The 15,236-nt window shown below is 37.8% G+C and overlaps 2 long non-coding RNA genes across 6 annotated transcripts in view; one reads left to right on the plus strand and one right to left on the minus strand.

Moving 5' to 3' along the window:
* The window catches only part of LOC117000981, a 31,337-nt gene that overhangs the window by 6,419 nt on the left and 9,682 nt on the right, over positions 1 to 15,236 (plus strand). The window contains exon 5 of one of the 5 annotated variants that reach the window (XR_004418884.1): positions 3,339 to 4,046. The exons of 3 other annotated variants lie outside the window; for them this stretch is intronic. This is a non-coding gene — a long non-coding RNA (uncharacterized LOC117000981). Of the gene's footprint in view, positions 1 to 28; positions 228 to 3,338; positions 4,047 to 15,236 lie in introns of those variants that run through there. One more of the 5 variants, XR_004418886.1, reaches the window with a different exon arrangement.
* On the minus strand, positions 219 to 13,540 carry LOC117000982. The gene is made up of 3 exons (XR_004418888.1): positions 13,382 to 13,540; positions 7,704 to 7,806; positions 219 to 352 (listed from the first exon to the last, which is right to left on the minus strand). It is a non-coding gene; the product is annotated as an uncharacterized LOC117000982 (long non-coding RNA).

Raw genomic sequence — 15,236 nt, forward strand, 5'->3', positions numbered from 1 at the left:
TAACAGAGAACCTCTCATCTTCCTCCAGAGCCAGAAAGTTTGGCAAAGAGCGAGCACAGGGAGTCATTCATCGAGGTTCAGCAGCAGCCAGAAGCTGGGAAAGTGAGGAAAAAGCTGGCACAAAGCACAGAAGTCAAGCTGAAAACTCAGCAAGCAAGATGTTAAAAGTGAAAAAGAGACCCCACCTACCATGGGCTGATACAGAACTGGCAGAAGTGTTGGCTGGCTCTCTGGTGGGAGGGCTGTGTCCTCCCCACCCTGTATCCACTGGAAAAGCCTCTGGAATTTACAGGAATGTCCTTTGTGCTAATAGAGTTGTCTCTGGCCCAGCTGCCTCTGCAGTAGGAAGTTTCTTTAAAAGAAAAATGCAAAACCAAGAAACAGCAAAACCAACAACTAAAACCCACAATAACAGGATTTAGAAACAAAACCAAATAAGTTCCTAGTAGCAGACTGGCTGTTAACCTTTTCTGTATGCAGAATGTTGTCATTCATTTTCGAAATACGGCACTAAGCTCTGGATTTCTTCATGAATGCTCTGAGAAATTAGCTTTTCTTTTATTACAGGACAGGAGATCCCACAACTCTGTGATCTTTTCTTTCACTTTCTGCCTTAGTTTGAAAGACTTTTTTTTTTTTTTTTTTTTTTTTTTTTTTTTTTTTTGCCAAGTCCGTCTGCATTACATTTCTTGGCTTTTTACAGAAGTAATATTTCTGTGCTCCAAACTCTTCTCATATAATATAACTAAATCCATATGTCCAGTTCATACAATTGAACAGAAATCTCTGGCAGAAGCTCTCTTGAAATCTGACTACCACTTTGGCAATTTTCATCCCATGCAGTTTTTTATTAGATTTTTTACCCATGTAGCTCTAATGTTTGGCAATTGGAAATCAAAGCACCTTCCTTGCTACTGTATACCTTAAATAATTATTTTAAGACTTGCTTCCCAACTTCTGCATTCAAAGCAGAGTGACTTAAAAATTAGCTGTTTGGTTTTCCTAATCCTTCCTCATTTCCAAAGACAAGCTAAAAATTTGAAGAAATTTCTTAAAGAAAGAATTAAATAATTTCTTAAAGAAAGTATTGAAACTCCACTTTTTTTTTTAAGTTCCTCTGTCCTAATCCAATTTCTTTGAAAGATAGGTTGGATCAGCAGCATGTACTTGGTTGCAGAAGTTGGTCTGAGTCTTGTTTGCTAAGCTGCATGAGAGCTGAAGTGGAAGCAGTGGGCTGTGGGTTGTGTTTTTCCACCACATTTCAAAGCAGCTCATCTTCTCAATCAGAGGTGGCTGTGCCAGTTTTCTGTGTTTGATTTAGACAGGAAAAGTCACAACAATATTCAAGCTTCTGCAGCAGTCAAATTCTTTCCAGTTTCTTTATCTGAATGCTGCCATTTTGGTTTATATGCCTGTGAAATGGAGCTGTTTTCATGAGTGCTTGTTCTGTGACCAAACTCTGTAAATTAAAAAGATTCAACACTAAAAGGCATAAGCACAATGTGCTTCTACTGCACTGAGCCAAAAAAAAAAAAAAAATCAAGCTGTAAAAGCTGCCTGAGCTACCAAAAGGAGTTGTGAGGAAGTATGAGTGTTTCCAAAGATATTTGGAGAGAATATGTGTTTATATAGGAAATTTATTTCAAACAAAGGCAATTTATCTTGTCTGAAGAGTCACATGGTCGGTAATGCAATTGAATTAGGAAAACAAGAACAGGATGCTCAAAAATTCTTACATGTTTAAAAACAACAGAAGACACTTCCTATTTTAGAACAAGATTTAATTGCTTTCTGTAAAATGCACTGGCAGGACAACCATTTTCTCACTGGCAGGTAACAGCAGTTCCAAAATATGAGCTTTCTCCAGTGTAGCTGTAGGAAGTGTTGCTGCCTAGAAACTAGCATGGTCATTAATCAAAGCAAAAAGAACAAACTGTTATATAAAGCAATAATTTTACTAGGCAAGTACTTTGAGTCTGCTTAGAACAGATGATCAGAACATATTACCCAGTTCTTGGTTTATTGTCTCCATAAAAACGTGGAAGAATGCATGTCTACTCCAGTAATTTATTTTTTCCAGGAGCAAATATTCTGCAAGTGATTTTGTGGGGGAAGGAGGGTGGGTTAGTGGATTTGTTTGATTATTTGTTGGATGGTTGGTTGATTGGTTGTTGGGTTTCTTAATCTTTCCAGTTCTTGCAACATTTTTTGCCTTATTGGTAAAAAAATTGGCGTCTTGCTGTGGGGGCTCAAGCACACACATTGCCCTCCGTGATTGCACTGTGGCTGAAAAGGAGTGAGCACCAGACAGAAGTTTCACTGGGGGTGCTGTTATCAATAGGTGACATGGAAATGTTTAGGATAATCTGAAGCAGTCTAAGCAGAAGTAACAGGATGAATGCAAGCAGATAGAAATTTATGCTGATCCTTAGGGAAAAACACTCTTCATATTGCATCCTGTTAAATTATATAAAAGGTCCCTGGGAAGCAGGTAGATGCTTGGAACTGCTGTAGACTGAAATTTGGGGTTCCCTTGCAGGAAGCTGTTTTGTCAAGAGAAGGAACTCTTCTGATCCAAGATTAATCTCACCAGTTATTGCCAATGTTCAGATTCCATGGGCCCTGCTGAGCTCTGGGAACTTTCTCAGTTTGAGAGTCCAAGTGCCTGGAGTGTCTCTTTTCAAATCAGTACCGGGAATCCCTGTTCACTGGAGACAATACCTTTTGTGGAAAATATTAATTGAGCTCAGAGATTTCAGAGACTAAGGCAATATTGTGTTGTCTCAGCAAGTATAAAAATTATACAGGTCTTTCTTAAGCAGAGTCCTGTAATTGGATCTTAAGCAGACAATTTTCTCCTAACTTAGAGTAAGTGGGGAAGAAGAAATAATTTAGTTAGAAACCTGAGTTTTAATAAGAAGCTATTGGGTTAGAAATAATTTAACTATTTATTTTGGGATTTTTATTCCCTTTCAGAGATGCTATACAAAAAAAAAAAAAAAAAAAGGAATAATAGGAAATAGATTAATGGAAAGATAAAATGAAATTCAGATATGGTGTTGTAAAATGTTTAATATTAATATACTAAATTTATCCTACATAGACTATTTATTGGTTCCAGTAAGCTGCTTCTTCCATCCCCATTATGCTCAATTTTATTTTGCTCTCTTGCTATCCCTCGTTTACAGGAACACATTTTTAAATAACATCCCAGTTTAATGCGACTCCTGCTCTATAAAATTGTTGAGGATTTGCAAAACTGTGTCTTACTTTTTCTGCCTCTTCATATCGTTGCAGAAACTGAAGTATTTTCTAATTTCATTTTCAATTATTTTTAGGCTAAAGGAGTGACTGAACACAGATTATCTCCTCCTGGTCCTCCCACTGGCAAAAAGAGAATGCACTAAATTCCTTCGCTGTACAGGGATCTTTGTGTCTGCTATAGCAAAGGCATTATAAGAAGTTTTTAAATATTAAAGAATGTAAGATTTTTCTTGTATAGAATCTGCACTGCTAGAGCATTGTAAAAAAGCATTTACAAGGCTTTTTGCTTATTTGCTCAATAAAACCAACAGAAACACCAAAAAAATAAAAGCACTTGCTGGATTCAGTGTGCATCCCAGGGTGCTTGGTGAGCTGCTGGCTCACAAAAGAGCATGATCCTTTCTGTGGAATTCTAGTGCATGATACCTTGCCCTACAGCCTGGTGAACAATGACTTTTTTGGATATTGTTTTGGAAAAGTGAGATGGCAATGAAATAAGAGGCTGCTATACATTTTTCACAGTGCCTTGCTTTTATTATTGTTGAGATTTTTCTTATGAATCAATGCAAGTCACTTGCACAGAAGTTCCCTTCTGTGACTCTTTGAGGTTCATTTTACTTTTATACTAATAAAAAGCAGCAGAGAGGAATTATGAATGTGATACTTTCCAATTCATATTTGTCTGGGTCATAAATAGTATTATATCAAGTTTTACTTAAAGCAGATATATTTTTTGTAATAAAATTAGACTTTGTTGAAACTAATTGGTAGAAAACCTGCCTTCACCTGTCCCTTTTTGCCAGGATCTTTGTTCAGCATTTGGAGCTCCCAGAGTCTCTCAGAAATCCCCGTGTGATATGTAGGAAGCAGCCAAGTGTCACTACTGTACTGGCTTGTACAGCTTCTCAAATCCCCCAGATGTGATTTAATCAGCTCTGAACCTGCTTCTACACAACACCTGCTGTAAGGAAGCCAAATTGCCTTTTCTAAAGCCTTGAATTCATAAAAGACACAATAGGTATAAAGCCTCTGTGTCTTCTTAATACTTGTTCAGCCTTAGGCTAAATACAGCTCACCATGGCCAAGCTCTCTGACTGTAAAAAATGCTACAATGAATAATTTGAAGTATTTTCTGAATATTGTAGGATACTATTTTCTGACACATTGAGAAACATTTTTTTATTATTATTATTTTTAGCTTAAATCCTGTTGGAAAGTAACACACTGTAGGATAATGTGGTGAATAAAAATCATTCCACATCTGAACTGTACTTGACCTATCAAAAATTCAGTGAAAAATCACTACTAGCCTGAATTCACAAAGATAACAGACTGGGATTTTCAGTCAGCTGGTATTCAGCAAGCTCTGTAGTTTTCTCTGGGCTGTGACATTGGCTTAGACTATTCTATGACCATTTATTCATCACCAAGAATTAAAAATGGTTTGTTATTCAAATAAAAAAATGTAACAATACACTATTACTGTCAATTCAGTAGCTTCCCAGTCCATTTCTAAATTAACTGGTTTAACAAAACTAATTTTCTTCTGGAGAGAATGGACAGGAAAACAAAACTAAACCAAAACCAAATGAACAAATAAAAGCCACAAAAATCCCTCAGTGCTCTTTAGAGTTATGAGGCCAATTTGCAGAGGCATTGAATGAATCTGCACACTGAAAGGGATGAAGATAAAAATTCAGGGTGTAACACCAGAACTTCTTGACTCAAATCAGAATTCTGACACTGAATCAAAATGAATAGTTAAGTGTTTGATAGATGTAAACTAGTATGTATCTACCTGCACTAAAATACATCATTTGATATTAAATCCTTATTTTTATTAATATAATGTGAAAAGATTCCAGCTCTGCAATGCTCTTGTTGTCAATGATCTTCTCCCAAATCCTAATAAAATTTTTTTCATAGGAATCAAAATATTATCCTGAAAATAGCATTTAATTAAATAGATTTTAAAGTATTTTTCTTTTCCTCTTTCCTTCTGTAATTGCCTTATTCCCTCCTTAGTTGTGCAGGAATTTCAGAAGCAGGTGAGGCTTCAGAGGTGCTTGGAAAAGTGTTGGTATTCCCATCCATCAGCAAGTACTCATGGCCAATGCATTCCCATTTCTCATCATTCTAACAATATCTGAAAGTCTAGGAAATAATCTGCATTTCACTGCTGTTTATTTAGATATTTATCATCGTAAAGTTTAGGAGATTAATCATTTCTGTGATAAAATTAATCTTTGTAAATACATTCTATTGCACATGCTGTTTTTTCTTAATCAGAGGAATTAACCTCTACTACCAAAATCCCCCATAAACTGTAAAAGTTAAAGAGGACACTAAAACCATAGTCCTTAAAGAGACACAAATCAATTTAAAATTAACAATAAGCTTTGTACTTAGGCTGTTTATTACAATTCATATTAAAATTTTATGGGATAATAAAAATATCAGTTATTTCTGTGCAAATTTATCCAGTAATTAGAATAATGAAATTCAAAGCCAACATCCATTTTGAGTGACCAAACCACCTAAAATTTTAAAATACTTGAAATTATTGACACAGAAAAAAATGTATTTCAAACAAGTCTGTAAAACTTGATATAATCTCAATGTGAGCTATGATCTACTATTACAATGAAAATTGTTATCTTCAATTAAAGATCACCACTAGCATATTTTATAACAAGTCTTTCACAGAAATACTCTTCATTCAGTGTCATTAAACTTCTTGAGTCACAAGTAGCAAGTGTCTGAAAAGTGATATAAAATCATTGTAAGTAAAATTTGCAAATGACGAAAAGTCCTTAATAAAGCAGCAATAAGTAATTGTGCTGGGGCAATCGTGCAGCCCAGCATGGGTGAGCAAGCATGCTTGATGTAATAGAACAAATTATGACTAAAATCTCAAGTTTGTATATTCCATAGAGATTTGCTAAATTCAGCTGTCATTGGGAACCTGGATTCTCCTGTAAAATTTTTCTTTGGTCTTAGGTGGTGTTTTAGCTGTCCTGCGACTTTATTTGAGCCTAGGAATTTAAAAGCCAAAAAAATTGAGAGAAGTAAGGCTGTTTTTCCCATCAAAATGCAAAAAGTGGGAGTTTCACAAGGTGAAAACATGAAACCAAAATCAGAACTGTTTTCTTAAGGTGTGAGAATCTGAAACGTGTGATGTGACTCACACCATATCCACTTCTTTTTGAAACTAGATGAGTTTTTAGTAATCTTGTATTTATTACATGCTTTCTGTAACTCTAATATTTAGCCCCTAGCCTTGCTCTTGTTAAAACACCCTTTTGTTGTAGTTCTACTTTGTGATGACTCAGCCTCACAAGATGTTTTTCTGCTGAATGATGACAGTGATGCTGACTCTTTATTCTCTGCTCAATTACATATTTAGTGATAAATAGTTGATAACTGAGGTCCAAATTCTTTTATGTGACTAAAATAAGTGATAACCAGCTCAGACTAAGTAATTCCTCTGTGACCTAAGGCAAGACACTTCAGCTCTCTGTAGCTAACATCCTTATCTATAAAATGTGAATGGCATCACTTCATTTGTTACCTCAGAAGAAAGCAAGAGAGCTTTTGGCCTCCAGCACTGTGATAATGCACATCTGACAGGCTTTACTGTTCATGACTAAAGAAATTAATGAGCACTACATGGGACTGAGCAATCACTCTGCACAAGTCCAAGGCTTTGGGTGTTTTACACTTACAAGCATTTCAGGCTTTGAGTACCTGTGTAGAGATTAGAGAGGTTTTGGTTATTACTTAAAGACAAGCACACGGTGGTTTATCTGTGCAGTACTGAACCTGCCATGTGAAGAGCTCAGTTCTTGAGTGCATTGCATTCTATGTCCTTGGTGAAGGGAACAAAGATCTCAGTCACTGCATTCCCTGGGGAGGTGTCTGTGAAGTTCAACAGGGAAACTGCAAAATCCACCTTTTCACCACTCTGGGAAATTCCACACCAGTGTACCATGACTGGGCTGCAGCCATCTGTATGGAAAGCTTCTTTTCTGAGGTGTGAACTTGAGGAATATTTTTCACTTAACAGTGATTTTTTTTATGGTTTAGCATTGGCATTTTAATTATCAATATTTACACCTTACAGAAAATTGAGTGTTGATAAATGCACAATAGACACAAATATCTTCCATGATTTTAAATGGGGTGAATGATCAAGGCCACAGTGTCTAGGGTTTTTTTAAATTTTTATTGTCATTCTCAGTCTTGAGTATTAAAACTATAAACCATTTCTAACTGCCTTGATCCAAGGAGTTGGATTCATTTTTCTTTCTCTTCTAAACTGCTCAGTAATGCAGCTCTTTTTTTCTCATGGTTTATGAGCTAAACATGTATTTATTTTTAATACCATCACTTACTGTGGTATTAGACTTCCTCTAACCCACAGCTCATCTATATCTTACCTTGCAGACTCACAGGACAGCTCCTCCTCTCCCAGGCACACTTCATCTTGCTTACAGGTAACACCTTCCTGCTAAGCCTTCAATTAATATCGTGTAGCTGTGCCTGTTTGAGGACCACAAAACAACAAATATACCTAGAACATACCAATTAATATAACTCATCATTTCTTCTGAGAAGAGTTGTCATTGTTAGGACAGAACACATCTCCATGGAACTCCTAAAGCTCATCATACCTCCAGGTTGTGCTTTCCACGTAGAGACATCTGAGGCTTTCCCAACATAGCTATAAAAAATCACAGCTCAGTTCTTACACCATTCTTTAAAGAAAATCTGGTGCAAACTATTAAGATCTTTCCTTCTGATCCCTGCACACTGGTTTCCAGGGGAAATGAAGCCAGGTCCAAGCTGGCCCCAACATTATCTCTCTGCTCTGACACCTGATCTGGACAATTAGAAGCCTGAGACTCACCAAAGGAATGAGACCACCCTGGGAAAAGTATATGGTTATCTGAATTTGTATTTTGAGCTTGCATGTACTTTCAAATAAAAAGGAACTCCTTGCAAGACTCCAACTGGCACACTCATATTTAAAGTTCAGCTCTTTTTGTTTTTATTTTTAAATGTGGCTTCATTTAGGGGATTTGATTTCCAAGAGACCCAGAAAAAGACAAGGCTGACATTGTATTGCTCTGTTATTGCCATATAATGCCATCCATCACAGATTAAAAAGGTGATGGTATGATGTTTCTCTGTTTGGGTGTAATGATATTCAATATGCTTTTTTGGAGAGCTCTGTGGTCAAAGTCAAGGAAACCAGAGCTTTTCTTCTGACCTTTCTCATGTCCTTTGCAGAATTTTGATAGAGGGGAAAATCGCTTCTAAGTCTGTAAGCTCTTCTTAAGACAGATAAAGGGATGAGGAATTTCTGGTATCAGGTTGCCAGTATCTTGAAGAACAAGAAATCATTTAAAAGTTGACACAGTTTGAGTCCTTTATTTAAATTCTGATGTCCTGTAAGTAAATTTTGAGTGCCCTGAAATCATTGTAGCAGAACTTAAGTGACTGAAGAAAAGTTTTAGGGATGATATTACTGTTCTCTAAAGAGATGACTTCATTTCAACTACTTTTTCACCCCCTGCCATGAGTGTGGAGGTGCTGCTGCCCACAAAGAGGGCACCTGAGAGAGGGCTGGCATCTACAGGAGATTTTACATCCTGCTCTGGGCTGCCTTTTTTTTCCTCTGTTCCTTCCTTATAAATTGATCACAGCTTGAAGGCAGAAAATGGCCTACAGACTGTAAGATGGCTGCAGTTGTTAGATTAACCTGCTTTAGATAAAAAAAAATATAATGCAGGATTCAGTAAAAAGGTAGGAAAATGGCTTTGTTTCTTGTGCTTTCCTTTTTAAAACTTAAAGGGTAATGATGCCCTGAGCATCATACTAAAGAGCTTGGGACGTGGACTGGAAGATTTATTTGAGGTTTTTATGTCTGGGCTCATTCTGCACTGTCTGATCTATCTGCCTTGGTCTGGTCTTGCCCATGAGTGATCTGGATCACAGAACCAGAAAAATATCCCTTCTCTTAGGCTGAGTCAGGAGATTCTTTATTGTGTAGCAAATTTCCCTTCCCTTCCCTGTCCCCTCAGTATGTGAGCCAATAGTTTGAGAAGAAAAACTACCACCGTGTCTGCAATTTCATAGCTGGCTTGTGTGCTGGAATCTCACCTTTCAGCACGATCTTCATGTGTGTTAAATGATTGAAAACTCTTAGCAGCAAAACCTGTGGGATGTGTATCTCAGGCCATGATACACAAGTCCATCACCATTTTTTCCATTAGCTAATGGAGTTGCAAGGAAATGAGACAATAAACCCTATTGAAAACAGAAATCTGTCCCATGTTCTGAGGCAAAATGAGAAGGAGCTATTGAAAGATAGCATGCAAAAAATGTAAGAGTTGCATACACTTGCAAATCAGCATTGTCACAGTTAACCAGCACTAAAAGCTGCTCATCTTAATAATGATGTCTTGAAAATATGCAGCAATTACTCATCATAGTCTCGAAATGCACTTCTTTCACAAGATCAGGCTTATGATCAGAGCTTACCTCACAGTGTTACATTTTTTCATTAAAAATGATTACTCGAGCATGGCTTTAATACTTTTCTAGGAAAAACGAAAACAGAAGTTAAGCCTCCTTGCCTTTATGGGCTTCAGAAGTTACTTTCTGTGTCAGTCTTGCATAAGCTAAAGTGCTGGAAAGGAATTTGAAATGGTGGATTTTACACGGTTCAGAATTCTTCCAAGTACTAATATTTATTAAAGGAAATTCAGTACCTAACTGGAATACCAAATCTGTTTAACAATGAAAACTGTGGCTTTACACCCTGTTCTCTGGAGTGAGTGAAGGCTTCCTACCAAATGAAGCAGAAGCTGATTTTCTTTTCACACTCTGGAGTGCAGGCAAGAAGTATTTAATTTTTATTTCTTACCACTATTTTAAAGGTTATTGTTAAAACATATCTTCATGCTGCTGAATAACACTGGGTATGTCTTTACTTTGGGAATAGACAGAGGTCATTAAAATCTCTCTTCTTTTCCTCTCCCACCCTCCAGTGCTCTCCCAGTGCACCCATATTTTGCATACATTTACCAGTGTTATTTTACTGTTTGCAATGATTAACCACACTGGCAGCTGTTTGTAGGCTCTGGAACAGCAGAAGAGGAGGGAGAGGAACTGCACAAACCCTCCTACATCCCCTCATGATGGATGTTTCCCATGACTTCAGAGCAGAGTCTGTTCATCATGAAGAAAACCCGATGACTTCTGAAAGCAGGGACACCAGTTTGCTTATGTTCAATTGTGGGAATTCACTGCTGTGGAAAACAGTCACAGTGGTGAGTTTGCAGCACAAATCAGCACAAAAAGAGATGAAAGCATTAATCCTGACACAGTGGTTAGATGTCACACAGGAAATTGCTGTGAGCAGGGGAGCAGCTGGCTGAGGCACAGGATGACTGAGTGGTTCCTGAGCCTGGAACAGGAGAGCTGAGCCCTCTGCCTGCAGGGGCTCACAGCAAACCGGTGCCATACAGACCTGGTGTGAGCCAGCAGGAACGGCCTCGTGAGGTGCCTATCACTGCTAGAGAAAGGCTGTGCCCATTATGTCACAAACAAGCCATTTCTGTACGTTTGGTGGGTTTTAGTGGTACTCTGGCACTTTTTTCAGTATGATTACTTGTTGGCTGTGGATGCTGAAGATATATTTTTATGGGTTTTTTTAATCTGTCCTTCGCTAATGTATCCACTGCTTTGCTCAGAATATTCCATCACAAAATTTTAAATACACAGATCCCTATTTCTTTTGCAGGATATGCAAGGAGAAAGCCCATAGTGGGTAGAATTTAAAAAACTATTTATGTGCTACTAAATAAAAATAATTCAGTAGCTAAATACAGCACCAGTCTGGTAATCATAAGAGACATAAAGAAGCAGTAAAAATTTAATTAAACCAGTTGTATTATTGTTATACTTCAACCTCAAATGGAGCAGAGGAAGAGTAATATTAGAACTGCTAAACCACGTACTAGGAGATCTGCAGACCTTTATAATTTAAAACAAGAAGATAAATAAGATCAAAAATAGTTTTAGGTTAAATTAAGTCGGTGGTTAAAACATGAAATTGCCTAAATTAGATTCTCTTAGTTGTGTCTTAGCAGAGAAGAGAGATGAATAAAAAATTACTTTGCACCACTGATGTGCTCAGCTCTATACATATGGGAGGCACCTGTAGCTGCCCTAAGAATGCTCTGAGTAGAAATGCAGGGATATGGAAGATGATTCAACTGGGTTTTTGCTTCCACAGTCTATTCCTCTGCTGGGTTTAATTTAAGCACTGCTGAATTGTAAGCCCAGAGCATATCAGAGAGATATTTCTGATCATTCATAACACTGAGTCTATAAAATATTCATAAAACCTCTGCAATCTGAATTAGCCTTTCAAGTAATAAAAAAATACATCAAAGTAATACAATAAATGAGTGGGTCCATCTACTACATGTGATTTGAAGCATAAGAATTTCTTTTAAATATTTGATTCGTGAAAAGTAAATGAGGCATTTTCTGATGCAACAATTATGGGATTTCATAGTGTATGAAAGAGTAACAAGAAAGATACTGTGCTATTGTTAACAGCTCTATTTCCTACCATCTAAACTAATGAGCACCTTTGATCTTCTCTGAATTCTTCATGCTTCGTTGTTTCCATCATTGTCAAAAGCCCACTCCTTTACTTTTCTTGGGAAATGATCTACATAATGCAAAGTGACTGTTTGTGGAGCACAGTGAGTTTTCCACTCAAGGAAGAAAGGGCATCATCTGATAACAGGAGACATATCCTTGAGACAGCTACAAAATAAGGTAATTTTTGCAGAGAGCAGATTTTTTTCCTGCCAGTCAGAATTTAAAGAAAGGAATCATTCCACATTTGGCAGACAATTTTGCTTCTCTAAGGGTAAACAACACTGAGCAAAAATAGTTGCAATTTTTTTTCCTCAGATAATGTTATTAGTTTGAAAATTTTTAAGAGCCTGGTTAATGAAAAAGCTAAAAAAAAATGAACTGTAACAATTATTGTTGCAGAGATATAGGCAATATTCATGTCATGTTTTTATGAGTTCATTTTTAATTTCAGTTTTCGGATTTCTGCATCACTAATTTTTGCTTTTTGGTCCTCAGCCAGCAGATAACAATGCAGAAAGACTCCTGACACTTTCATATTGCTGGTGTACAAGTTTGAATAAATTTCTTTGAAGCACTGATGTTGCATATTAAAATATAAAGCTCTAATCCTAAAGTGTCTCCTAAATTTGAAAGTCTTTCCTAATTTTAATAGTGCCTGTCTCAAGATGGCATAGATGGATATTTGACAGGATTCATTAGACATATTTTCATAAGGAACAAGAGAGAATGATTTTAAAGAGTTTCAGTTACAAATGTGTATGTGTGTAGTCCAGCATTGCTGTATTTGAATGTTTCTGATACAAACCAAAACCATGATTTCAAAAGCAAATCCTTAGTCACAAATAGGAATCATTGCTGTGGAAAAGAGAAGATCCTGCACGTGAATGGTGAGGATCTCATTCTCACTTGTGCCCAGCACAATTCCCATTGGCCTCAGAGGATTTACAGCAGCAAGTGACACATGAACCGACCTGAAGGATACAGTGCACAGAAGAGTACAGTAATTTCACCATTATAAGCCACACCATTTTGACTAAAATTTTGGTCTGAACCCAGAAGTGCGGCTTATACTCCGGAGCCACCAATATATGAACAAAGTCCAGAAATTTGCCATCCCGGGAGTGCGAGCCTGCAGCAGCCGCGAGCAGGCCGAGCCCGCCCAGCCCCGAGCTGAGCCAGTAAACCCCGTGATCCCGCGATTCTGTTACGAATTGGCAACTTTGTGAAAGTTGCCAGCGGATCCTCGCTGTGAACAAAAGTGTGGTTTACAATCCGGTGTGGCTTGTATATAGAGGAAGAACGAAATGTTGCCAACACCTGGAAGTGCGGCTTATAATCGGTGTGGCTTGTAATCATGAAATTGCTGTAACTTAAAGCCTGTTCTGTCTCTCAACAGGCTGCACTTTGAGACTGGAAGCAAAGTTGAACAGGTTACCTGTCCATCCCAGGTGTCCTGGCGCTGCTGCAGCCCCTGCAGTTTCTGTATCCTGCAGCCCTTCTCAGTGCCCTGCTCTTGCCAGGGGCAGCTCTCAGTCCGGTGCCTTTGTCAGCCAGACCCTGCTGGCTCTCCTCAGCCTGAAACTGGGAAACAAAGTCAGGTTTATCTTAGGAACTGATCCCAGTGTGCCCAGAGAAGGGCCAGAGCTGAAGGGGCCCTGGATTGCTCAGCCACTGCTCTGCAAAGTATCTGACTGCAGAGAGGCTGACTGCATTCCAACATTCCTTTATGAAACTTACCTTCCTTCAACAAGAAGAAAAGTATCAAACAAGAACTAGTTTTATTCAAAGAAGCTGTGTGAGAGATCAGCAAGAAGCAAATTTATCCCTAGAGGAAGCATAGTACACTCATTTTCTCCTCTCATCATACACTACCAGAAATATTGTGATCAATATCAGACCTCTATGCAATATGTAAAGGAGATTGCATTTCATAAGATATATTTTAAATTATACATTTCCACACACATATTAATATGAAATGCAATTTTATCTGATTTTAATACTTTAATGCTGGCTTCCATTATTTTCACAGTAAGTAAATTAAGAGATGCACAGAAATCTGGATTTAATTAGATAAGACATACTATCACTTACTGACTGACATAATAGAATACATTAAATACAAGCATTGTGTAAGACTTTTTGTCCTGAGATGATGCAGAGCAATGCAGCAAAGTTGCATTTAATGCCGACTGCCAAAACCCACCCAAGTTTTGTAGAACATAAATTGACATTTTCTTTTTGGTTTTTTTTTCCCCCTGGCTAATATTTATTAGATTCATTCACTTTTAAAAAACATTTTTCATTTTTGCCTTTCATTAATTCTATTTGTAACGACCAAAGAAAATACTGCACAATTTTTACATAACTGAGTCTTGATGCTATTGGTGTCATTGGCAGGTCTCTTTACCCTAAATGTGCTGTTATTGTTATTATTATTATTATTATTATGCCACATAAAAGAGCACCAGATGTAAGAACCAAAAAAGAGAAGGAATTTGTTATAAGACTGGGCCATGACCCAGGGAAATATCTGCCTCCAAGTATTTTGAAAATCTACTACAGAATGAAATGACTTTTTCACTTTTTACTCCCACTGAGCACAGTCTAAATGCCAGTGTGATTCATCAATGTCCCTGATAATTCTCTGAGACATCTACTCACAGGCCTGTAGTGCTGTTTGTGCTCCTTGCTGCTCTCTGGGAGGGCAGCCAGGGGCTGGGGCACCTGCTGGCACTGGCAGGTGAGCCAGGCACAGCCCTTGCCTTCCCCAAAACCCAGCCCAGGATGGGTGTCATCCCAGCACTGGCACTGCTTTCCAACTCCATTCGCGCTGGACAAACAACAGAAGCTGCCTGAGCCTTACCCTTTGCTGCTGTTAGAGCTCCTGGTGACCAGAAAACCAAGGCCAGTTGTGGTTCCTCTGTTTTTATTGGGCTGCTTTTCCTCTCTGAAGAATTGTTCTGGCCCTTTCATTACAGTGACATCTGAGCACCTGCCTGCCTTTAATCCCTCAGCAGTTTCAAGGGCAAGAAAGAGCATGGTGACCAATGCTGTGCTAACTCCACACATCCCTCTTTTTTTTTTCTGTTTGGCTTTTTCCTTGGTCACTAATTCCCTTTAGGTGAAAAGATTTCTATACTGCAGTTTGTTGTATATAATGGAAAACTGTTGGGCAATATTAAAACTTTTTTTTTATTTTATAGAAGAAGAGTCAAAATAAAAGCAGAGCCACTGAATTTCTCCCCATCTCAAGGGGCCCTGATTTCCAGTAGCTCCTTTTATTTCCA

The sequence above is a fragment of the Catharus ustulatus genome, chromosome 10, assembly GCF_009819885.2.
Source record: "Catharus ustulatus isolate bCatUst1 chromosome 10, bCatUst1.pri.v2, whole genome shotgun sequence".
Taxonomy (NCBI): domain Eukaryota; kingdom Metazoa; phylum Chordata; class Aves; order Passeriformes; family Turdidae; genus Catharus; species Catharus ustulatus.